The 27,500-nt window shown below is 38.4% G+C and overlaps 1 protein-coding gene and 1 long non-coding RNA gene across 4 annotated transcripts in view; one reads left to right on the forward strand and one right to left on the reverse strand.

The window, feature by feature from the left end:
- Positions 1–27,500, forward strand: part of LOC106870007 (delta-like protein D) — a 320,127-nt gene that overhangs the window by 51,309 nt on the left and 241,318 nt on the right. Inside the window, exon 1 of one of the 3 annotated variants that reach the window (XM_089361570.1) lies at positions 13,641–13,868. The exons of the other annotated variants lie outside the window; for them this stretch is intronic. The gene's annotated coding sequence lies outside the window, so the exon portion shown is untranslated. Of the gene's footprint in view, positions 1–13,640; positions 13,869–27,500 lie in introns of those variants that run through there. 3 annotated transcript variants of the gene reach the window in all.
- On the reverse strand, positions 8,332–8,922 carry LOC106883506 (uncharacterized). The gene is made up of 2 exons (XR_001411138.3): positions 8,770–8,922; positions 8,332–8,646 (listed from the first exon to the last, which is right to left on the reverse strand). It is a non-coding gene; the product is annotated as an uncharacterized LOC106883506 (long non-coding RNA).

Consider the following 27,500-nt stretch of genomic DNA (forward strand, 5'->3'; position numbering starts at 1 on the left):
AATCGGGTTTACCAGTTCGTCATCTAAGCTGTCAGCCAACAAGTCAACACCCTCAAAGAGCGAGAAACAGATTTATTGTGCGGTCTCTATTCGTCTAATTATAGCTGTAATATAATTATAAAAAATATCAAATCGTTTTTGGAATGTTTGCCTTCAAGGTGTTATGAGGTTGCAACCATGGATCTTCCAAATAATTACCCCTACTATAAAAAATATTAAAAATGATGTGTTTGTAAACATATTTTTTAAACATAGATGTGTGGGCGCGCGTGCATGGTGTGTGTTTGTGTGTGTGCGCGCGTGCACGTGTATGTGTATGTGTGTGTGTGTATATACTCCCAAGCAACTTACATCAAGAATTACATGATCATTGTGTATTTTTCCCGTCACGAAACGTGAAATAATGCAGACACTATGGAAACTGACAGAAATCCTTTCGAATACCCGTTTCCTGCTACTAACATTTGCACCCCGGCCAAAATGCTCAGCGGCATTTCGTCCCTCTTTACATTCTGAGTTTAGTTTCCGTAAAACTTGTCTCTGATTGTCAACCTTGCAGGGCCGATAAAACAAGTACCAGTTGAGCACTGGGTCAATGTAATCGAATTAATTCGTCTCCGGAAACTACTGGCCTCTTGCCAACATTTGAAACCAATATTAATGAATATAAAAAAGAAAATGATGTTTAATCTTTTATTAAAAATATGTACAGAACTTTTCAATCATTCGGTCATCTCTCCATGGTAGTTGCATTCCCCCTTTATTTTTATTTATGAAATTTCCTTTAAATTTAACAAAAACGCCGAGCGTTTTCTTTACGTTAGCACCCAGGGCTTAATATCTCTGATGGCTTTTTCTGTTTAGCTATTCATCTATGCTGTTGGATTTTCAGGTTCATTAGAACGTAGGACAAGTCTTTTGTGCTGTGTAGTTATGTTAGCTTCTCTATTCAAATCTCACAGCGGTCAAAGTGTTTGGCATATCTGTAAACAAAGAAGAAAAAAATTATACCAAACCTGTATGCATATATAACATATCGATATATGGATCATATAGGACCAAATTGTATATTGTGGTATTTTGAGACTGCAAAATATGAAATCATGACTTAAGTAATCTAGCCAAGTCTTACAGACATGGTTACACGACCATTTTGATATTGCTCTTGTTTATATTCGTGGTTTTATTGACTCGTTGCGCCTCCGCCACTCGGGCCTCTCGGGCGGCTCCAATTCCTTCGTTTCTCAGAGCACGCATCCTTGCTCTGACAACGCATCCTTCGTGTTTGACGTTGAAGTGCTGGTCGAGGGCCAACCTCGCTTCTAGCACATTGGACGCGATGCCAATTCTATGTGCCTCTTCTAATTTCTTAACTAGTTCTCCCGCTATTCTGTTTCGATCTATCGCTAAAGCCTTACCATACATAATCGATTCTGCTTTAATTGCTTTCTTTAGGGCATACCACCATCCATTATTGACGATGGTGCTCGTCAGCGCCCTCTTAACTAATGTGCTAATCCGGCCTCTGTAAGCCTGACTCTCTGTAAACGACGCGTTCAGTTTCTGCCTATGATTCTTATCTAAGTCAAGCGTACAAGTAACAAATTTGTGATCTGTGTAGCTCACTATATGAAATTGTGGACAACCTATATTATCCCTATCCAATGTTCTACAGAATACTCTATCTAAATACGATCTGGACGACCCGATGCGGTTGCACCATGTGCACATTGGTACATTCGGATGGTCCAGTCGGTACCTGTCAGACAGTTGGAAACGTTTGAGCAGGTCTTTGAGGTATTTACATCCCCTCCTATTTCTATCTCTACTCACGTAGAGTAGAAGCGTGTCCAAGGTAGCGTTCCAATCCCCCACTAAAAATAAAGGTTGAGATGTTCCCAGGAAAACCTTCAGACGTTGAAAGAAATCCGGCCACTTTGTTACGGACGGTGCATAAACATTCGAAAAGCACACCCATTACTGCCATCGACAGCCAAGACGGCCAACCAAGACGGCCAGCCAAGACGGCCAACCAAGACGGCCAGCCAAGACGGCCAGCCAAGACGGCCAGCCTACCCTCCGGGTCTAGGAACATTCCTCTTACCTTGAGGTCCAGACTCTTCCGAAAAAGCACCGCTGTACCATCTATGCCCATTCTCGGCAGACATGGAGAAAAATAAATGTCGAATTATCCGCCGATTGACAGACAGACAGACAGACAGACAGACAGATAGATAGATAGATAGATAGATAGATAGATAGATAGATAGATAGATAGATAGATAGATATACTAGAACCTTAGTCATTTTAAAACAATTTTCAACAAAACTCACCCTGTCTATAAGTTATAGCATATCGATTGTGATTTCTAGGGAAATCTATTGTCATCGAGGAAAGGTCTGATGAAAACGATCAACTAAAATCTGTGTCATCTTCCAAAGTGTCTTCAAGTTTTGGTCGTCGTACACAAGGTAATAATCTTGAGAAAAAATTTTGAACCCCTTTACGAAGTCGTGCCTGCCAACCTACCTGGGAAAACGGGTCACTAGAGCAAGGGTTGGCAGGAACCCGCCAGAAGTAGTAGCCATACTCTCGGGAGCAAAAGAAAACCCAACAATTGCACAGACAACAAGGTCATAGCAAATAAATTGTTGGAGTTATGGCCTCGAAGTAGTGGTCCAGGCCATACAGACTTCCTGATGATCCCCTGTACAGTCCCAAAACAGTTGGGCTCGCTTACTTCAAAGAAAACCTGGATGAAAAGCACGCAGGACATAAAAAAAACAAACGATGCATGAGTATGTATGTTTCCCAGAAGCTTGAAGAAGACACTAGAATTGACACGACGCGCAGCTTCTCTTGGTCACAACACCATTACATCACATCAAACTTTGAAGGCTGTGCGTTCGCAATGCAGGAACAAGAGATTTCCACAATGTAACTGGTGAACAAGAGAGACAGTGACGCGCTTGTAATCCCAAAGTGCAACCGCATGTGTAGCCTATATCATTTCTCTGTGGAAGACATCACGCATGTGATTAGTAGATGTCCTAAAATATCGTCACCTTACTACCTTCTTAGGCAGAACGATGTTGTTGCTAAAACAACTTACACTGCCAACTGCTCAAGGAATACTGGTGGAATATTCCCGTCAAAACCTCTGTCAAATGTAAACATAACGAGTCGGATATTGTTGTTTGGGACAGAGGGGCAACGGTGTGTATCATCGTAGAGGTCAGCTACCCTGCAGATATAAATATCTCATTGAAAATCAAAGAAAAACAGGATATCTATGGATAACTGCTTCGAAAACTCTAGCTTCAATATCGTGACTATGAATTCATATTCATACCAATAATAATTGGAGCTGTAGATTTTGTTAGTAAATGCTTAAAGGAGAATCTGGATAAACTGGGATTCTCAGAAAGAGAAATCGACCGGTTAATTTGTACATTAGAAGTGCAATCTGTAGAGGAACAGTAAAAATATGTAAGACGTTTCTCAATGTCCAAATGCGAAATTGTCTCTGTTAACACCATCCTAAAGATGAAGCTTTGTATCTGCGTTGGAAACCGGCTCCCTCCTCGGTGGAAGATTTATGATAATTAAGAAAATTAGAAGAGACATGAATGCATGCGTGCATGCGTGCTGGCATACATTCATATATACAGGCATACATACATACATTCATACATAGATACATACATGCATACATACATACATACATCATTAATGTGTGCTTCGTTTCTGCAAAGCATGTCCCACTGCTTCTTCCTTCAAACTTGTATTGATCTGATGGGAGAAGTGTCACGAAACCTGTACGCATGCATGCATGCATGCATGTATGTATGCATGTATCAATCTATACATACATATGTTTGTGCTTGTGCGTGTGTTTATGTATATATGCATGCATGTGTATGTATATATATATATATATATATATATATATATATATATATATATATATATATAGAGAGAGAGAGAGAGAGAGAGAGAGAGATAAATATATATAATATATATATATATATATATATATATATATATATATATATATATATAGAGAGAGAGAGAGAGAGAGAGATAAATATATATAATATATATATATATATATATATATGTGTGTGTGTGTGTGTGTGTGTGTGTGTGTGTGTGTGTGTGTGTGTGTGTGAATATATATACAGAGAAGAGAGAGAGAGAGATAAATATATAGGTAGATAGATCGACTGATATATATTTTCACATATATACATACGACAGAGACAGGAGAACAGACAAGGAGACGGTGAACACAAACAGGCTTCAAGCGCAAGCACGTCATGCAAAGAAAAAGAAACAGATTATCTGTAAATTCTACCTAAATGGTAGAATTGTTGGCACGGGGAAAAGGGACGAAACTGCAAATTTGCCCATCCCAAACACCACTAGCTAAACAATCTAGATAACCACTCACAACAAAATAAGCGGGAGCACAGAAAAGGGAGACCAAAAAGCTTAAACCTGCATACCCATAATCCACCAAGAACCAACAGGATTCACAAAGAGAGAAGTCCGTATATTCCTTCTGCTCCAAACAAAAGGCTGTATGCAGAGGCTGTACGAACTGCAGCAGCTGACCAGCAAGCTTTTTTAAGCATGGCCCAGAAAATGGTGCATCAACTAACATGGATGCAGAGGGTACAGAGTCAACACCACACAAACCATTGTCCAAGACCACCACAGATGATGGATCAGGGATGGCCACCGCTAACACCAGGAACCCCTGCACAGATATCACACCCATATTCCTACTGAATATCCGGGGCCTATTACGAACAGGCGGCAAAGACAAGTTTCTATACCTGAAAGACCTAGTTACATGCAATCAAGCAATATGCATGGTGCTTACCGAAACGCATCTAACATCTAATATAGCAGATGCAGAGATAAACATACCAGAGTATGCCGTACTCCGAACAGACAGAAGGGATAGAAGTCATGGGGGAGTTGCAATGTACATTCGAGAAGATGTCACACCCCTACTACTCCTATCACACTCAAACTCTGTCTGTGATACTTTAATAGTACACATAAAACAAATTGATGTAGTTGTATGCTCAACATACCGTCCACCAAATACCGCAAAGCAGGAGGGTAAATTTGAGGACAGCCTCAGACGCATAGAAGAGGTCTTGACAAATCTGGACCAACACATCAATATACTTTTCCTAGGAGACTTTAACCTCCCAAATGTTAAATGGCCTTAAGGTCACATCTTCTCTGGGATGTCACTGCATGAACAAAGCCAGGCAAAATCTTTGTTAGAACTCTCCAACATGCTGTTCATGGAACAAGTGATACTCCAACCAACCAGAGGAAGCAATATTTTAGATCTCTGCTTCACAAACAATGTGAGCCTAATCCATAATGTGAAAGTAACACCTACATCTCTCTCAGATCATAACATTATAGAATTAACTATGTATGGTCCTAGACAACCCACTGACACCCACCCCATCAGGAGGACTCAAGCCATATCCAACCTTAATTTCCACAGGGCGGACTGGAAGTCAATTTGCAGAGAGATTCGAAATCAAAACTGGCATGACAGCCTTTCTATACAAGACAATGACCTCAAACTAAGTTATTTTATGTCAACCATACAAGACATATGCGCCAAATACGTGCCAAAAAGAAAGACCAGCATACATGCCAATAGAATTCCCAGAGACAGGAAAATCCTTATGAGACACAGAATAAAGGTCTCAAACCAGTTAAATAGAAAACTGGAGGATAGGAAAAGGGCTGAATTAAAACTAACACTGTTAGAAATAGAAAACAAGATCAAACTCTCCCATGAAAAGGAGCGAGCAGAGAAGGAGAAGAGAGCAGTAGAAAGCATAAAAACAAGCACTATTCCTGCCTAATGGCTCACTGACTGCGGACCCCACATGGATAAGTGAAGTGCTCAGTGCACAATTCAAGAGTGTTTTCACTTCTCCTCTGCGTCACATGCAGATAAAGAACCCAGCTTATTTCTTTGACAATATCACTCAGCAGAAAAAGACTGCATCCATTACCTACATTGACATTGAAGAGGAAGATGTAATAGCTGCCATAAACAAAATGAGCTCAAATTCGGCAACTGGCCCCGATGGTTTCCCAGCTGTCCTCCTAAAGTCGTGTAAATAAGAATTAGCGGGACCACTCCGGATACTCTTCCAGAGTTTCCTTGCAAGTGGTAAACTTCCCAAAAAGCTGAAGAAAGCACCATATGTCCTATCCATAAAGGAGGAAGCAGAGCAGAGGCTGGGAACTACAGGCCCATCTCTCTGACTTCACATATTAGCAAAGTCATGGAACGAATTGTCAGAAGGAGATTGATTGCGTTCCTAGAAGAAAATGACTTGCTGAATGAGACCCAGCATGGTTTCCGTCCAGGTAGAAGCTGCCTCACGCAGCTCTTGCAGTATTGTGACTGGGTCCTGAAGCAGCTACTTGACCATTCAAATGTTGATGTGATATATCTCGACTTTGCAAAAGCCTTTGACAAAGTTGATCATGGCTTGATATGTCACAAGCTGCGAAACCGTGGCATAGCTGGTAAATTAGGAGAATGGCTGCATGATTTCCTCAATGATAGAAGTCAGACAGTTGCAGCCAATGGAGAACTATCTAGGGAAACGCAAATGTCCTGGGGCCATTACTGTTCATAGTGGCCCTTCTGGACATGCCCACGGTCACTCGGAGAGCCACTGTCACTAGCTACGCTGATGACACAAAACTATCTCAGGCAATAAGGAATCCTGATGATATTATAAGCCTGCAGAATGACCTAAATGCAATATACAAGTGGGCAGGGCAAAATAATATGCAGTTCAATGCAAAAGAATTTCAAGTACTGCGCTACAAGGCCCCAAGTGCCTCCCAACTGGCATACACAGGACCTAGAGGTACTGCAATCCCAGAACCACAAACAGTAAGAGACCTGGGCGTCAACATGTGTAGTGATGCATCATTTCACATGCACATTGTCAAGTTGACAGCAAAGTGAAGACAACTGGCAGGGTGGATACTGAGGACATTCCGAACAAGGGATCAAAAAGTCATGTTGACTCTATGGAAGACATTTGTTCTGAGCCGCCTAGACTATTGCTCTCAGTTGTGGTCACCACACAGTGTCAAGCGGACATCAGAACTTGAGGCAATTCAGCGACACTATACAAAAAAGATCGCCAAAGTCCAACAGATGAACTACAGGAAGCGATTGAAGGCATTAGGTCTCTACTCCCTGGAGCGCAGGCGGGAGAGATATATGTAATAATATACATATGGAAAATACTGGAAGGACTGGTACCAAACTTTGGCATCAAGTACTACAAGAATGCCCGCACAGGTCGCCACTGCATGGTACCAAGGGTACCGTCCACTGCATCTCACATAAGAACAAGGTACTGCAACAGCCTCGGTTTCAGAGGACCTCAGCTATTTAATGCCTTGCCAAAACATTTGAGAAACCTGCAAGGCATGGATATAGAGGTCTTCAAGACAAAACTCGACGCTTTCCTCTCCACGATACCAGACGGACCAATGGCTCGAAATGAGACACAGTTTAGGGCAGCGATGTCAAATTCTCTTATACACCAGATGTGCCATCAAAATTCTTGGTTGGACTATATCATCTGGAGGAGAAGAGCCATGCAAGGAACGTGAAGAGAGCACAGCATAAAGACGGAAAGTCACGGTGGTGCTCCAGCAAGACCACAGCCACTTGGCTGAAACCCATAAATAAATAAATAAATAAATACATACATACATATATATACATATATATATATGCATATATATATATATATATATATATATATATATATATATATATATGCTTATAAATATATTTTATACATAGATGTGTGTGTGTGTGCATGCGTGAGCGTGTGACAGGGTGTGTCTGTGTCTGTTTGCTTGTGTGTTTGTCTGTCTCTGTCAGTGTGCTCGTGTGTGTGTGTGTGTGTGTGTGTGTATGTGTGTGTGTGTGTGTGTGTGTGTGTGTGTGCGCTCCCAAGCAACTTGACGAAACGAAAAATAATGCAGAAACTGTGGAAACTGACAGAAATCCCTTTTCCTGCTACTAACATTTGCACCCCGGCCAAAATGCTCAGCGGCATTTTGTCCTTCTTTACATTCCGAGTTTAGGTTTTGAAGGTTCTCTCTGCTTTTCAACCTATCAGGGTCGATAAAATAATTACCGGTTGAGCACTGGGTCGACGTAATCGAATTAATTTGTCAACAGAAACTACTGGCCTGTTGCTAACATTTGAAACCAATATTAATGAATATAAAAAAGGAAATGATGTTTAATCTTTTATTAAAAATATGTACAGAACTTTTCAATCATTCGGTCATCTCTCCATGAGAGTTGCATTCCCCCTTTTTATTATTTGTGAAAATTCTTTTAACTTTAACAAGAAGGGACAGGCTGGGCCGGAGAATTTGGCATATTTGGCAGCCTGGGCCGGATAACTCTGATAGTGTTCTTTTGTTTAGCTGTTCATCTATGCAGCTGAATTTTCAGGTTCATTAGCACGTAGGACAAGTCCTTTGTGTTGTATAGTTATGGCAGCATCTCTATTCAAATATCACATCGGTGAAAGTGTTTGGCATATCTGTAAACAGAGAAGATACAAAATTATATCAAACCTGTAAGCATATTTAACCAATCGATGTATAGATCGCATAATATCAAATACTGGTATCTTAACACTGCAAAACATGCAATCATGACTTACCTAATGTAGCCCCAGGTTTACAGACATGGCCACATGACCATTTACGGAATAAACGATGATCTGTGCGACCTGATGCATCCTGGAACTGCCTTGCATGTAAATGTCGGTGACAATAATTGGAACACGAGGGGGGTCCTCTTCGTTCTGGTTACCATCATCTATACGGTGACAAAAATAAAGAGCAATATATTATTTGATATAAATAACTCTTCATTTTATACATAAAATGAAACATGGAAATACATTTTGAGAATTACACATACGTATGTATCTACATATTGTTAACATTTATTTACCAGTATATATATATATATATATATATATATATATATATATATATATATATATATATATATATATATGTACCAAGGTAAGTAGAAAGTTATGTAGGTAGGTACGTAGGTTGGTAGGTAGGTAGGTAGGTAGGTAGGTATGTTGAAAGTTATGTAGGTAGGTAGGTAGGTGGATAGGTAGGTGGGTAGGTAGACTGGCACATGTATGAAAATCAGTCGTAACACGCTATACTATTCAGTGAACACTAGAAACTACATTAATTCTAAACTTACCAAAATATGATGGTTCGTCAACCAGGTCAGCCCAAGGATCGGTGTATGTGGATGATGAATCTGGAAATGCAAATAGACAAAAGATAATAAAAACACACAGACTGTCGCAGAGAAACACACAAGTATAAGAGATAAATAAACACATAACACAATTTACACTGTCAACTAGAAATGAATTAGCTCGTAAATTATTAATATTTACCTTCAGAGGAAGTACGTTCATATTGGTCAAAGTCAGGATGGGTAAAATCTGTAAACAACACAAAAATAATTATAAGAAACATGCACGTTTCTGGGGGAGAGTCCGATGTATTTTGAGGAGTATTTTTGTTGCTATATTTATCAAATCTAGCCCCACCTATGTGGTTATTTCACACATACAAATACTCACACATACAGGCTTACCCTCATGTGTGTGACTGCAAATGTATATATACACACACACATACACACATACATATACGCAGATATACATACATGCATAAATGCGTACATACATTCCTACATACCTACTTACATGCATGCATACATACATACATACATACATACATATAAACATACATGAATGCAAACATGTTTACACACTTGCGTATATTCATACACATCAACACATTCATAATATATACACAATAGATAGATAGATATATAGATATATAGATAGATAGATAGATAGATAGATAGATAGATACATACATACATACATACATACATACATACATACATACATACATATGTGTAAAGAAGATATACAAGAATCATTGTAACTTTTAAACTATTTTCAGCAAAACTCACCCTGTCTATGAGCTATAGCAGATTCATTGAGATTTCTAGGGAAATCTTCTTCTGTTGTTGTCATGGGGGAAAGGTCTGATAGCGATGATAACGATGAAGTAAAATCTGAGACATCTTCAAAAGTGTCTGCAAGTGTTGGTCGTCGTACGCAGGGTAATAATCTGGAGAAAAAGTTTCGAGCCCCTTTACGAAGTCGCGTAAGGAAGCCCGGTCGGTGTAGAATGTCAGACATTTGGTTATATCTATTAAAACAAACAAATTATTAGCAAATATATTAACGCAAATCTATGGATTGTAATAGTAACCTACAAGAAGTTAACTGTTAGCAATGGCCAAAGTATCGCAAATGAATGCGGAAAAATATCACGTTTTTCTCACTTCGGTATTATGACGTCATTATTGGGATTTAACCGTCCAAAATAACGGTTTGAATTTCAATTAATAAAATCACATAGGGCACAGACAGTAGTTTAAAACACATACATACACCCACTCACATATGTATTCAGAGAGATACAATATCGTCATATATGTGCACACAGGCACAGGTTCAAGCACACACAAAAATTCACATATACTGTATTTTCATGTTTAAATAATATAAATATTATGAATATATATATATACGGGCGCTCACACACACACACATATATATATATATATATATCAGGATGGATGTATGCATGCATACATGCATTATAATATGCATTATGTATGTATGTGATTGAGGTGATTTGACAAACGTAAGAAAGGGGCACTCAGCTCGTTTCACAGGAGCCATATATATATATGACTTAATAAGATTTTCACTCACCTCCAAGTCATTTAAATCTACGTAGGTCGGTAGAATTAATCTACTTCCTCCGGCATCAAGATGAAAGTCTACGAGCCTACGAATCTGAAGTTGGATAGGACTGTGTTAATCCGATTTTACAGTCTATGTACATATACATGCATACTAATATACATAATATATATATATATATATATATATATATATATATATATACAGGCATGCATACAGGCATACACACATATATGCACACATACATACATACATGGATATATTCATGCATGCAAGCATGCATAGACAGGGAGACTGATAGACAGGCTGTCAGACAGACATACAGACATACAGAGACATAGATAAATAGATAGATAGATAGATAGATAGATAGATAGATAGATAGATAGATAGTTTATATGCATGTATGTATATGTGTGTCAGGATGTATGGTTTTGATGTTGAATGAGTGTGTTCTTAAACATTTATATGTTACCTCAACTGTATAAAATAATGAGTATTGTTATTTGGTGATATTCGAATATTATATTAACGTAACAAAGACGACTAGAACTGAGTGTGGAGGGAATTCAGTTATGACTGTTCTTTTTGAAGTTTGCAGAGACTTGAAAACAGCCTGTTAATGCAGGTGCATTTAGTAGAAAACTCCGCATATCGAATGCCAGTACGTCTTGAAAACCATCAGGAGAGTTTGTGGACCGTTTCGGGGCCTTTCTCTCGACGGCTTTACAACGCACCTAGACCCCTTATTGATGTGGGGATACACTTAATGTTTCGACTGATAATAATTCATTTTGAGATCGTGACCTCTCTAGTAGTCAATCAAAAATTATTTTGTGATCATCACCTCTCAAGCCAGGTCTCGTCATTCCTTTTCAGCCATATCCGATGGCTAGCCCTCTCTTGTAGACTACTGTTTGCTTGCAGATGTTGGACAACTCTTGATAGCAGCCATCGTTTCAGTCTGGTCCCAATAAAACCCCTACATCCAACTTCTACAGGAAAGTGTACTGCACACTAACCAACACCTATCCCGTCTTCCAGTAGCGCCTCATAACACTCGTCTTTCCTCCTCTGGTTTGCATCTAAAAATCACCCTCATCGTAATAAAATGATAATTTAAAAACTTCCTTAGTGGGCTAATAAATACATTCGTACATATATCTGAGTAAGATTAGTCTACCATTCCTAACTCGTCGTGATATCATTTAATTGAGCCTTCCTTAGCTCAACTATAACGACAGATCATACAACGGGGTATAATTGCAGAGCTACTTTCCTAAAGCCACTCTCTCACTAGTCGCACATATATACAGAACAAGGTTTATGTATTGAAAAAGCATTCTATTCTCGCCGCCAAGCACAGAGATTCTTACATAGCAAACTTCTTAAATGGCATCAGGTCCTTCGTGTTTAAGAAAATAGGTCCTGGATCCTGACGGTCATATATTGTGAAATTTCAAGTCCAAGGAAGATCAACAATATTCCGAGAAATGCAAAGAAGACCATTGCCAATCATTTCCTTGCGTCGAAGTCAAAAGTTTGGAGTATTTTTTTTAATTAAAATTGTTATGTCCAAGTATATTTCTATTCAAATATATACAATGTACAGGGTGTCCACAAGGTCTGGGTACATGGAGTAAATAAAATCATAGCATAAACAATTAAATATAAGTAATAATAATTTCTTAAAGCATATGTGAATCCTCATGTACCCAGACTTTGTGGACACCTTGTATATATTAGGGGAATTGATTGAAAAATTCTAATTTTCATACCTATGTTTCAAGCCTTTTGTCTCGATTCTAGACATGTGGTGGGAGGTACAAGTCCTATTTTATCAGATGAGAGCAGTTCATGTCCAATAAAACCCGGGGAAACCATGCGATCTGCTCGAAGCACTTACTGAACATCTCAACCACCTGGAAGAACTCGACATTCCCTAGTTTTTCACAAATGAGAACTTTCCCCAGTATCGGAAAGTGAACAAGAAGAATAATAGATGACTCTGCAACAAGCCTACTGACCTCCTTAGGTATTCTTTAGTAGTCTTTGGTGGTCGTCTTTGGTGGTCTTTGAGGTCGTGATCAATAAGTATCATCTCGTGTATACTCATTTTCCCAGAAATTCTGTTTTCCCAGAATAAATACGGTAGCCTACATCGAGACATTGCGGACAACTTTCAAGCTTTAGATCGAGAAAAGTCCGCGTGAGAGGCACCACCGTTTTCCAGCAAGACTCTACTCCCACTCACACAACCGGTACGACCCAGGACTTGTCGGCTGTTACGATCATGTTACCACAAGCTTTTAAACTCCTAACTGTTCTGACTTAACTCCTCTCGCGAACTACTACATCTGAGGCGTCTGTGAGAGGGACAGCTGAAAGTATGCTCTTAATAGCAAGGACTCATTGATGTCTGCTGTTGGGAGAGATATAGCCGACATGAATAAGATCGACTGATCAAGGTATTTAATCACTTTAGAAGTTGTATCGAGGAAGTAATCGAAGCTGATGGCGGATTTATTAATTAGCTTTTGCGTTGGGTATGTAAGATCATGCGCAAATTCTATAAAAATATGTTGATTTTTGCAATAAATAGTCTTTGTTTTCCTTACATTAAAATTTTCTTCTGAAACACACACATACACACACACATACACACTCATATATACTCTTTTACTTGTTTCAGTCATTTGACTGCGGTCATGCTGGAGCACCACCTTTTTAATCAAGCAAATCGACCCCAGGACTTATTCTTTGTAAGCCTAGTACTTATTCTATTTTGCCGAACCGCTATTTCACGGGGACATAAACACACCAGCAGTTTCCGTCTACAAAATCCCCTGACAAGGTTTTGGTCGGCCCGAGGCTATAGCAGAAGATTCTTTCCCAATGTGTCACCCAGTGGGACTGAACCCAGAACCATGTCATTGGTAAGCAAGCTACTTACCACGCAGCCACTCCTGCGTGTATATTCTTTTATTCGTTTGTATATGTTTATTCTTTTACTTGATAACCTTTAGGCATGCTATGAGCCTATAATTCTCTGTTACGGCGGTCTTTTTAAGTTTGACCACAATGTTTACTCGAGCTCCAAGCGTCATCTACATCTTAAGCAGGCTTCCACTAGATGTTGATATATTTGTCTGTCTTCCTATAATATCCCTTCCTGAGGCCATCTCATTATGTACTACTTTCCAACATATATCGCGTTAGTGTTACCTATCTACAGTTCAAGTTAGTCTATCTATTAAAGTTTATGCATTTACATTGATTAAGCATCTCAGAAACTGAAGTGATGTGTTCCGAGTCTAGTGTTTAGAGCGACGATGCAAGCACGCTGTTATACAACTTTCCGCTAAAGTGAAGGTGCTGTCGTTTAAAGTAGACGTTATTTAACTTTCATTTTTTAAAAATGGAGAGCATTATCGCTACAAGAAGCTGACACATATCTGCCAAAGACATAAATCCATGGAGACCTTTCTCATCCGAATTTTGCATTATAATCGCCAAAATGATTTAGCTTGCGTGGAGATGATTCTGCTAAACGTGTCAATTACTTCTAATATTCTTTCACTGTAAGTACCACTATCTTGCGTGGAGGCGCAATGGCCCAGTGGTTAGGGCAGCGGATTCACGGTCATAGGATCGCGGTTTTGATTCCCAGACCGGGCATTGTGAGTGTTTATTGAGCGAAAACACCTAAAGCCCCACGAGGCTCCGGCAGGGTATGGTGGCGAATCCTGCTGTACTCTTTCACCACAACTTTCTCTCACTCTTACTTCCTGTTGTGCCTGTAATTCAAAGGGTCAGCCTTGTCACACTGTGACACGCTGAATATCCCCGAGAACTACGTTAAGGGTAAACGTGTCTGTGGAGTGCTCAGCCACTTGCATGTTGATTTCACGAGCAGGCTGTTCCGTTGGTCGGATCAACTGGAACCCTCGACGTCGTAAGCGACGGAGTGCCAACTATATTATGTATATAGGCATATGTCTTCGTGTATACATACATATATATACAAACATACGACGGGTGTATGAACAGTGTTGAGCCTTCAAGGCCTTTGAGCCTTGAAGTACCTTTTGGCGGTGGGGGGGGGGGGTGCGGGCTAAAGACTTTTCATACAATAATGCAGAAACTATGGGAGTCCTTTCGAATACCCGTTTCCTGCTACTAACATTTTCACCCCGGCCAAAATGCTCAGCTGCATTTCGTCCCACTTTATATTCTGAGTTTAGTTTCCGTCAAGCATGTCTCTGACTTTCAACCTTTCAGGGCCGATAAAACAAGTACCAGTTGAGCACTGGGTCGATGTAATCGAATTAATTCGTCTCCCGAAACTACTGGCCTCTTGCCAACATTTGAAGCAAATATTAATGAATATAAAAAATAAAATGATGTTTAATCTTTTATTAAAAATATGTACAGAACTTTTCAATCATTCGGTCATCTCTGCATGAGAGTTGGTATTCCCCCTTTTTTATTATTTGTGAAAATTGTTTTAACTTTAGCAAAAAGGGACAGGCTGGGCCGAAGAATTTGGCATATTTGGCAGCCTGGGCCGGATAACTCTGATAGTGTTCTTTGGTTTAGCTGTTCATCTATGCTGCTGGATTTTCAGGTTCATTAGAACGTAGGACAAGTCCTTTGTGTTGTATAGTTATGGCAGCATCTCTATTCAAATATCACGTCGGTGAAAGTGTTTGGCATATCTGTAAAGAATGAAGATAAAAATTATACCAAACATGTATGCATATTTAACTAATCGATGTATAGATCACATCAGATCAAATATTATATTGTGGTATTTTAACACTGCAAAACATGCAATCATGACTTACCTAATGTAGCCCCAGGTTTACAGACATGGTCACATGACCATTTATAGAATAAACGATGATCTGTGCGACTTGATGCATCCTGGAACTGCCTTGCATGTAAATGTCGGTGACAATAATTGGAACACGAGGGAGGTCCTCTTCGTTCTGGTTACCATCATCTATACGGTGACAAAAACAAACGTCAATATATTATTTGATACAAATATCTCTTCATATTATACATAAAATGAAACATGGAAATACATTTTGAGAATTACACATACGTATGTATCTACATATTGTTAACATTTATTTACCAGTATATATATATATATATATATATATATATATATATATATATATATATATATATATACATATATATATATATATATATATATATATATATATATGTACCAAGGTAGATAGAAAGTTATATAGGTAGGTAGGTAGGTAGCTAGGTAGGTAGGTAGTTAGGTAGGTAGGTAGGTAGGTAGGTAGGTAGGTAGGTAGGTAGGTGAGTGGGTAGGTTGGTAGGTAAGTAGGTAGGTAGGTAGGTAGGTGGATAGGTAGGTGGGTAGGTAGACTGTCACATATGTGAGAATCAGTCGTAACACGTTTTACTATTCAGTGAACACTAGAAACTACATTAATTTGAAACTTACCAAAATATGATGGTTCGTCAACCAGGTCAGCCCAAGGATCGGTGTATGTGGATGATGAATCTGGAAATGCAAATAGACAAAAGATAATAAAAACACACAGACTGTCTCAGAGAAAAACACAAGTATAAGAGATAAATAAACACATAACACAATTTACACTGTCAACTAAATATTCGTTAGGTCTTACCTTCAAAGGAAGTCCGTTCATATTGGTCAAAGTCACAATGGGTGAAATCTATAAACAACACAAAAATAATTATAAGAAACATACATGTTTCTGGGGAAGAGTCCGATGTATTTTGAGGTGTATTTTTGTTGCTATATTTATCAAATGGTGCCCCAACTAGGTGGTTATATCACACATCCAAATACTCATACACACACACACACACACACACACACACACACACACACACACACACACACACACAATGCAAGCTTACACAGGCTTACACACGTGTGTGACTGCAGTGCATATATATACAAGTATATATACACACAAATATACTCACATACATACATATATACATAGATACATAAATACATACACGCATGCATGCATGCATACATACATACATACATACATACATACATAAATACATACATACATAAATACATATATACATACATATGTGTAAAGAAGATATACAAGAATCATTGTAACTTTTAAACTGTTTTCAGCAAAACTCACCCTGTCTATGAGCTATAGCAGATTCATTGAGATTTCTAGGGAAATCTTCTGTTGGTGTCATGGGGGAAAGGTCTGATAGCGATGATAACGATGAAGTAAAATCTGAGACATCTTCAAAAGTGTCTGCAAGTGTTGGTCGTCGTACGCAGGGTAATAATCTGGAGAAAAAGTTTCGAGCCCCTTTACGAAGTCGCGTAAGGAAGCCCGGTCGGTGTAGAACGTTAGACATTTGGTTATATCTATTAAAACAAACAAATTATTAGCAAATATATTAACGCAAATCAATGGATTGTAATAGTAACCTACAAGAAGTTAACTGCTAGCAATGGCCAAAGTATCGCAAATGAATGCAGAAAAATATTACGTTTTTCTCACATCGGTATTATGACGTCATATTATTGTGATTTAACCGTTCAGACTTACATTTTAAATTTCAATTAATAAAATCACATAGGGCACAGACAATAGTTCAAAACACTTGCATTAAGACACATACATACACACACACACACACACATGTACGCAGGGAGATACAATATCGTCATATATGTGCACACAGGCACAGGTTCAAGCACACACAAAAATTCACATATACAATATGTTCATGTTTAAATAATATAAATATTATGAATATATATATATATGGACGCGCGCACACACACACACACACACACATATATATATATATATATACATATATATATATATATATACATATATATGTATATATATATATATATATATATATATATATATATATGTGTGTGTGTGTGTGTGTGTGTGTGTGTGTGTATGTATCAGGATGGATGTATACATGCATACATACATGCTTCCATGCATTATATATGTATGTGATTGAGGTGATTTGACAGACGTAAGAAAGGAGCACTCAGCTCGTTTGACAGGACTCATATATATATAACTGAATAAGAGTTTAACTCACCTCCAAGTCACTTAATCTAAGTCGGTTTGTAGAATGAACAAGAGTCAACGAGCCTGCGTATCTGAAGTTGGATAGGACTGTGTTAAACCGCTTTCGAAGTATATACATACATACATACATACTAATATACATACATATATATATATATATATATATATATATATAAACATATATATATATATATATATATATACCTGCATGCATGCAGGCATACACACATATACATGCACGCATACATACACGTATACATATATTCATGCGTGCAAGCATGCATAGAGAGGTAGACAGATAGACAGAAAGACAGACGTATAAACGAACAGTCAGACAGACAAACAGATAGATAGATAGATAGATAGATAGATTGTCCATATGCATGTATGCATGTGTGTGTCAGGATGTATGATTTTAGTGTTGTATGAGTGTCTTCTTAAGCATTTGTATATCACCCCAATTGTATAAAATAATGCATGTTGTTATTTGGTGATGTTCAAGTATTATATTAATGTAAAAAAAGACGTATAGAAGTGAGTGTGGAGGGAATTCAGTTATGACGTGTTCTTTTCGAAGTGTGCTGAGACTTGAAAACAATCAGTTAATGCAGGTGCATTTAGTAGAAGTCTCCACATATCCAATGCCAGTACATCTTCGAAGCCATCAGGAGAGTATGCGCTCCGTTTCGGGGCCTTTCTCTCGACGGCTTTACAGTGCATCGAGCCCCCTTACTAATGTGTGCATCCACTTAATATTTCGACTGATCATAATACATTTTCACATAATCACCTCTCTAGTAGTCAATCACAAATCATTTTCAGATCATCAACTCTCTAGCCGGGTCAAGTCATTCCTCTTCAGCCACATCCGAAGGGTAGCGCTTTCTCCTAGAATACTGTTTGCTTGCCGATGTTGGACTATTGATAGCAACCACCGTCTCAGTCTGGTCCGAATAAAACCCCTACATCCAACTTCTACAGGAAAGTGTACTACACACTAAACAACACCTATCCCGTCTTCCAGTATCGTCTCATAACCCTCGTCTTTCCTTCTCTGGGTTGTATCTAAAAATCACCCTCATCGTATTAAAATAATAAATTACAGACTTCCTTAGTGGGTTAATATATACATTCGTACATATATCTGAGTAAGATTAGACTACCAGTTCTATCTCCTCGTGATATCATCTAATTGAGACTACCTTAGCTCAACTATAACTACAGACAACGGGGTATAATTGCAAAGCTACTTACCTAAAACCACTCTCTTACTAACCGCACATATATACAGAACAAGGTTTATGTATAGAAAAAGCATTCCATTCTCGCCGCCAACCACAGTGATTCTGACATAGCAAACGTCTTAAATATCATCAGGTCCTTCGTGTTTAAGAAAATAGTTTCTGGATCCTGACTGTCAGATATTGTTGAATTTGAAGTCCAGAGAAGATCAACAATATTCCCAAAAATTCAATGAGGGCCCTTGCTAAACATTTCTTTGTGTCGAATCCAAAAGACTGGAGCCTTTTTTAAAAATTAAAATTGTTATGTCCAAGTATATTTCTATTCGACTATATACAATGTATATATATGGGGATTTAAAAGTAAAATTCTAATTTTCATACCTACGTTCCAAGATTTTGGCCTCGATTTTAGGCCTGTGGTGGGAGGTACAAGTCCAATGTCATCAGACGAGAGCAGTTCATGTCCGATAAAACCCGGGAAAACCATGCGATCTGCTTGAAGAACATGCTGAACATCTCAACCACCTCGAAGGACTCGACATTCACTGGTTTTTCATAGATGAGAACTTTCCCCAGTATCACAAAGTGAACAAGAAGAATATCAAATGGCTCTGCAACAAGCCTACTGAACTCCCTACTGTTATGTAGGGAATATTTGGTGGTCTTTGTTGGTGGTCTTTGGTGGTCTTTGAGGTCGTGATAAATATGTACCATGTCGTGTATACTCATTTTCCCAGAAAGTCTGTTTTCCCAGAATAAATACAGTAGCCTACATCGGGACATTGGAGACAGCTTTCAAGCTTTAGATCGAGAAAAGTCCGCGTGAGAGGCACCACCGTTTTCCAGCAAGGCTCTACTCCCTCTCACACAACCGGCACAACCCAGGAGTAGTCGGCTGTTATGATCATGTTATCCCAAACATTTAAACTCCTAACTGTTCTGAGTTAACCCCTTTCTCGGACTACTTCATCAGAGGCGTCTTTGAGAGGGACAGCAGAAGGTATGCTCATAACAGCAAGGATTCATTGATGTCTGCTACTGGGAGCGATATGGCCAACATGAATAAGATCAACTGAGCAAGGTATTTAATCACTTTAGAAGCTGTATCGAGGAAGTAATCGAAGCTGATGGCGGATTTATTAATTAGCTTTTGCGTCGTGTATGTAAGATCATGCGCAGTAAATTCTATAAAAATATGTTGATTTTTGCAATAAATAGTCTTTGTTTTCCTTACATTAAAAGTTTCTTCTGTAATAACTGACGCTTTGTGTGTGTGTGTGTGTGTGTGTGTGTGTGTGTGTGTGTGTGTGTGTGTGTGTGTGTGTGTGTGTGTGTGTGCGTGTGTTTGTATGTGTGTGCGCGCGTGCGTGTACATGTATGTGTCTGTGTGAGTGTGTGCGTGTGTATATGTGCGCGCGTGCGTGTACGTGTATGTGTGAGTGTGTGCGTTTGTGTGTGTGTAAATATATATTCACGTAATGTTGATAATATGCATATATACGCACACACACACGCACGTACACAGACTCACACACACAAACATACACACACATATATACCCTTTTACTTGTTTCACTGATTTGACTGCAGCCATGCTGGAGCACCACCTATTTAGTCGAGCAAATCGACCCCAGGACTTATTCTTTGTAAGCCTAGTACTTATTCTATCGTTCTATCGAACACAGAGTAGCTGCGGGCTAGACAAACACATTAATGAGATGAAATGAATGATAAACATGATGGTATAATAGAAGACAAAAGCCGCCCGCCGAACTTTGCTTCTCTAAAACACCGTTCTTTTATAAATAAAATTTACACATTGAGGCTGTGAACCTCGTACATAAAAAGTTCCAAATTATGACATAAATTAAGGCACTTGCCTCTTACAATTTTTCATTATATGAGTCAGATGACCCCACAATATGAGGCACTCGTCTCTCACATTTTTACACCCGCCAGACTCATCGCTTCACTCAAGCTCAACGATGGGACTGGGTCGGGCCAATTAACAAGACGGAATTCGCCGATGGGGAAGGAATTCACCACCGTACATATGTCACAATCCGACACGACCTCCGCAGTCACCTAATGAGGCCAGTCCGGATCGTTAGTACATGTGAGGATTCCCTCCGTCCGACCCTTCCTAGTACACTTTTTCACGAATTTATGTCGGGCCCATCCCATGCGGAATAGGATTAGCCATTCCTGCTCCTCACAGGCTCTCCTCCGTTGGGTGCATAATTCCGTTCATCTTTTTTTTTGGGGGGGGGGGGGGGGCACTGGAGTAGGGTGCAATACTCCTGCGTGTATATTCTTTTATTCCGTTGTATATGTTTATTCTTCTACTTGATAATCTTAAGGGATGCTATGAGCCTATAATTCTCTGTTACGACGGACTTTTCAGGTTTGACCACAATGTTTACCCGAGCTCCAAGCATCATCTACATCTTAACCCGGCTTCCACTAGATGTTGATATATTTGTATGTCTTCCTATAATATCTCTTCCTGGGGCCGTCTCATTATGTACTACTTTCCAACATCGATCGCATAAGTGTTACCTATCTACAGTTCATGATAGTCTGTCTATTAAGTTTTGTTGCATTTACTTTGATTGTCAAGCATCTCAGAAGCTAAAGTGATGTGTTCAGAGTCTAGTGTTTAGAGCAACGATTCAAGCACGCTGTTATACAACTTACCGGTAAGGCAAAGGTTCTGTAGCTAAAAGTAGGCATTATTTGTCTATATTTTTGAAAGGTGGAGAGCATTATCGCTACTAGAAACTGACACATATGTGCCAAAGACATAAATCTTTGCAGACCTTTCTCATCCGATTTTGTATTATAATCGCCAACGTAATTTAGCTTGCGTGAAGCTGATTCTGCTGAACGTATCAATTACTTCCGATTTTCTATCAGATAATTTATAACAAGTAATGTAGTCGTAGCTCGCTCCTGCTCGCAATATATATAATTTACAGCGACATACATTCACTGAATTTATAACAGTTTATCATTTTCTGATTGATTGAATGAATGGGCTTTCTCATATGGAGCAAACAGTTCTGCTTCGATCTCTTTTTTGAGAAGGGCAATCTGCTGTAGCAAATATTGCGCCACTCACATGCTAGAAATTAAAATGCTACTACAGAAACTTTTGAAATAAATGTTGTGTGCAGCAGAGATTTGAAGACGACATTAATCGAGGCAAACATCTTCAATCATACTCCCAATCCGCATAAGAGTTTTGTCTTCATGTATCTTTATAGAGTTGCTGTTTTCGCCCTGGATCAGCCGAAATTCACAAGAAATTCGTGAAAAGTAATATAAAGCTGAGAAACAATACTGAAGCAAAATCTCTATGTATGCTCCCATGGTATATAAACGCTCTCTAGTCAATATGCTCAGGAAATTCAGGGGCGTGTAGGACACAGAAAACTGAAGTAGAAAATGCTGCAGCATTCAATGCTGGAGTCTATGGAAATATGAACATGATTTAGACCATTTATTTGTCCAGCTCTGTTGTCTGACTGCTTACTTTGCAAGGAGTAGAAATAGGGCACGGTATGTAGAGGGGTACTGTCTACCATGACAAAATGATCCTGCTTTGTGTGTTTGTGCGTATGTTTATGTATATATGTGGAGGCGCAATGGCCCAGTGGTTAGAGCAGCGGACCCGCGGTCATAGGATCGCGGTTTCGATTCCCATACCGGGCGTTGTGAGTGTATATTGAGCGAAAACACTTAAAGCTCCACTAGGCTCCGGCAGGGGATGGTGGCGAACCATGATGTACTCTTTCACCGCAACTTACTCTTACTTCCTGTTTCTGTTGTGCCTGTAATTCAAAAGGTCAGCCTTGTCACACTGTGTCACGCAGAATATCCCCGAGAACTACGTTAAGGGTACGCGTGTCTGTGGAGTGCTCAGCCACTTGCACGGTAATTTCACGAGCAGGCTGTTCCATTGGTCGGATCAACTGGAACCCTCGACGTCGTAAGCGACGGAGTGCCAACTATATTATGTCTATAGGCATATGTCTTTGTGTATACATACATATATATATATATATACAAACATACATATATATATATACGACGGGTGTATGAACAGTGTTGAGCCTTCAAGGCCTTTCAGCATTGAAGTACCTTAATCAGAACTGTTGTACTCTTTTTTTTCTTTGGTTTGGGATAAAGACTTTTCATACAACTCTCGGGTGTATATATATCTATCTATATATATATATATATATATATATATATATATATATATATATATATATATATATATATATATATATATATATATATATATATATATATATATATATATATATATGTATATATATATATATATATATATATATATATATATATATATATATATATATATATATATATATATATATATATGTATATATATATATATATGTATGTGTGTGTGCGTGTGTGTGTGTGTGTACAATAATGCAGAAACTATGGGAATCCTTTCGAATACTCGTTTCCTGCTATTAACATTTGCACCCCGGCCAAAATGCTCAGCGGCATTTCGTCCCACTTTACATTCTGAGTTTAGTTTCCGTCAAGCTTGTCTCTGACTTCCAACCTTTCAGGGCCGATAAAACAAGTACCAGTTGAGCACTAGGTCAATGTAATCGAATTAATTCGTCTCCCGAAACTACTGGCCCCTTGCCAACATTTGAAAACAATATTAATGAATATAAAAAAGAAAATGATGTTTAATCTTTTATTAAAAATATGTACAGAACTTTTCAATCATTCGGTCATCTCTGCATGAGAGTTGCAGTCCCCCTTTTTATTATTTGTGAAAGTCCTTTTAACTTTAGCAAAAAGGGACAGGCTGTTCTTCATATTTGGCAGCCTGGGCCAGATAACTCTGATAGTGTTCTTTTGTTTAGCTGTTCATCTATGCTGCTGGATTTTCAGGTTCGTTAGAACGTAGGACAAGTCCTTTGTGTTGTATAGTTATGGCAGCATCTCTATTCAAATATCACGTCGGTGAAAGTGTTTGGCATATCTGTAAACAAAGAAGATACAAATTATGCCAAACCTGTATGCATATTTAACCAATCGATGTATATATCGCATAATATCAAATACTGGTATCTTAACACTGCAAAACATGCAATCATGACTTACCTAATGTAGCCCCAGGTTTACAGACATGGCCACATGACCATTTACAGAATAAACGATGATCTGTGCGACCTGATGCATCCTGGAACTGCCTTGCATGTAAATGTCGGTGACAATAATTGGTATACGAGGTGGGTCCTCTTCGTTCTGGTTACCATCATCTATACGGTGACAAAAGCAAACGTCAATATATTATTTGATATAAATAACTCTTCATTTTATACATTAAATGAAACATAGAAATACATTTTGAGAATTACACATACGTATGTATCTACATATTGTTAACATTTATTTACCAGTATCTATATATATATATATATTTATATATATATATATATATATGTACCAAGGTAGGTAGAAAGTTATGTAGGTAGGTAGGTAGGTAGGTAGGTTGAAAGTTATATAGGTAGGTAGGTAGGTGGATAGGTAGGTGGGTAGGTAGACTGGCACATATATGAAAATCAGTCGTAACACGCTATACTATTCAGTGAACACTAGAAACTACATTAATTTGAAACTTACCAAAATATGATGGTTCGTCAACCAGGTCAGCCCAAGGATCGGTGTATGTGGATGATGAATCTGTAAATGCAAATAGACAAAAGATAATAAAAATACACAGGCTGTCGAAGAGAAACACACAAGTATAAGAGATAAATAGACACATAACACAATTTACAATGTCAACTAAAAATTAATTAAGTCATGAATTATTAATATTTACCTGCAAAGGAAGTACGTTCATGTTGGTCAACGTCAGGATGGGTAAAGTCTGTAAACAACACAAAAATAATTATAAGAAACATACATGTTTCTGGGGGAGACTCCGATGTATTTTGAGGAGTATTTCTGTTGCTATATTTATCAAATGGAGCCCCACCTATGTGGTTATATCACACATCCAAATACACACACATACACACACAATGCAAGCTTACACAGACTTACCCTCATGTGTGTGACTGCAAATATATATATACACACACACATACACACATACATAAATATACGCAAATATACATACATGCATAAATGCGTACATACATTCCTACATACCTTCTTACATGCATGCATACATACGTACATGCATACATATAAACATACATGAATACAAACATGTTTACATAATTGCGTATATGCATACACATCAACACATTCATAATGTATCCACAATAGATAGATAGATAGATAGATAGATAGATAGATAGATAGATAGATACATACATACATACATACATACATGCAGACATACAGACACATAGATAGATAGATAGATAGATAGATAGTTCATATGCATGTATGTATATGTGTGTCAGGACGTATGGTTTTGGTGTTGAATGAGTGTGTTCTTAAACATTTATATATTACCCCAACTGTATAAAATAATGAGTATTGTTATTTGGTGATATTCGAATATTATGTTAATGTAACAAAGACGTATAGAACTGAGTGTGGAGGTAATTCAGTTATGACCGTTCTTTTTGAAGTTTGCAGAGACTTGAAAACAGCCTGTTAATACAGGTACATTTAGTAGAAAACTCCGCATATCGAATGCCAGTACGTCTTGAAAACCATCAGGAGAGTTTGTGGACCATTTCGGGGCCTTTCTCTCGACGGTTTTACAACGCACCTGGACCCCTTATTGATGTTGGGATCCACTTAATGTTTCGACTGATAATAATTCATTTTGAGATCGTCACCTCTCTAGTAGTCGATCAAAAATCATTTTGTGATCATCACCTCTCTAGTAGTCGATCAAAAATCATTTTGAGATCATCACCTCTCAAGCCAGGTCTCGTCATTCCTTTTCAGCCATATCCGATGGCTAGCCCTCTCTTGTAGAATACTGTTTGCTTGCAGATGTTGGACAACTCTTGATAGCAGCCATCGTTTCAGTCTGGTCCCAATAAAACCCCTACATCCAACTTCTACAGGAAAGTGTACTGCACGCTAACCAACACCTATCCCGTCTTCCAGTAGCGCCTCAAAACCCTCGTCTTTCCTCCTCTGGTTTGCATCTAAAAATCACCCTCATCGTAATAAAATGATATTTTAAAGACTTCCTTAGTGGGCTAATAAATACATTCGTACATATATCTGAGTAAGATTAGTCTACCATTCCTAACTCGTCGTGATATCATTTAATTGAGCCTTCCTTAGCTCAACTATAACGACAGATCTTACAACGGGGTATAATTGCAAAGCTACATTCTAAAAGCCACTCTCTCACTAGTCGCACATATATACAGAACAAGGTTTATGTATTGAAAAAGCATTCTATTCTCGCCGCCAAGCACAGAGATTCTGACATTGCAAACTTCTTAAATGGCATCAGGTCCTTCGTGTTTACGAAAATAGGTCCTGGATCCTGACGGTCATATATTGTGAAATTTCAAGTCCAAGGAAGATCAACAATATTCCGAGAAATGCAAAGAAGACCATTGCCAATCATTTCCTTGCTTCGAAGCCAAAAGTTTGGAGTATTTTTTAAAATTAAAATTGTTATGTCCAAGTATATTTCTATTCAAATATATACAATGTAGAGGGTGTCCACAAGGTCTGGTTACATGGAGTAAATAAAATCATAGCATAAACAATTAAATATAAGTAATAATAATTTCTTAAAGCATATGTGAATCCTCATGTACCCAGACTTTGTGGACACCTTGTATATATTAGGGGAATTGATTGAAAAATTCTAATTTTCATGCCTATGTTTCAAGCCTTTTGCCTCGATTCTAGGCATGTGGTGGGAGGTACAAGTCCTATTTTATCAGATGAGAGCAGTTCATGTCCAATAAAACCCGGGAAAACCATGCGATCTGCTCGAAGCACTTACTGAACATCTCAACCACCTGGAAGAACTCGACATTCCCTAGTTTTTCACAGATGAGAACTTTCCCCAGTATCGGAAAGTGAAAAAGAAGAATAATAGATGACTCTGCAACAAGCCTACTGACCTCCTTAGGTATTCTTTAGTGGTCTTTGGTGGTCGTCTTTGGTGGTCTTTGAGGTCGTGATCAATAAGTATCATCTCGTGTATACTCATTTTCCC

This window comes from Octopus bimaculoides, chromosome 13 (genome assembly GCF_046866305.1).
Source record: "Octopus bimaculoides isolate indiv1 chromosome 13, ASM4686630v1, whole genome shotgun sequence".
Taxonomy (NCBI): Eukaryota; Metazoa; Mollusca; class Cephalopoda; order Octopoda; family Octopodidae; genus Octopus; species Octopus bimaculoides.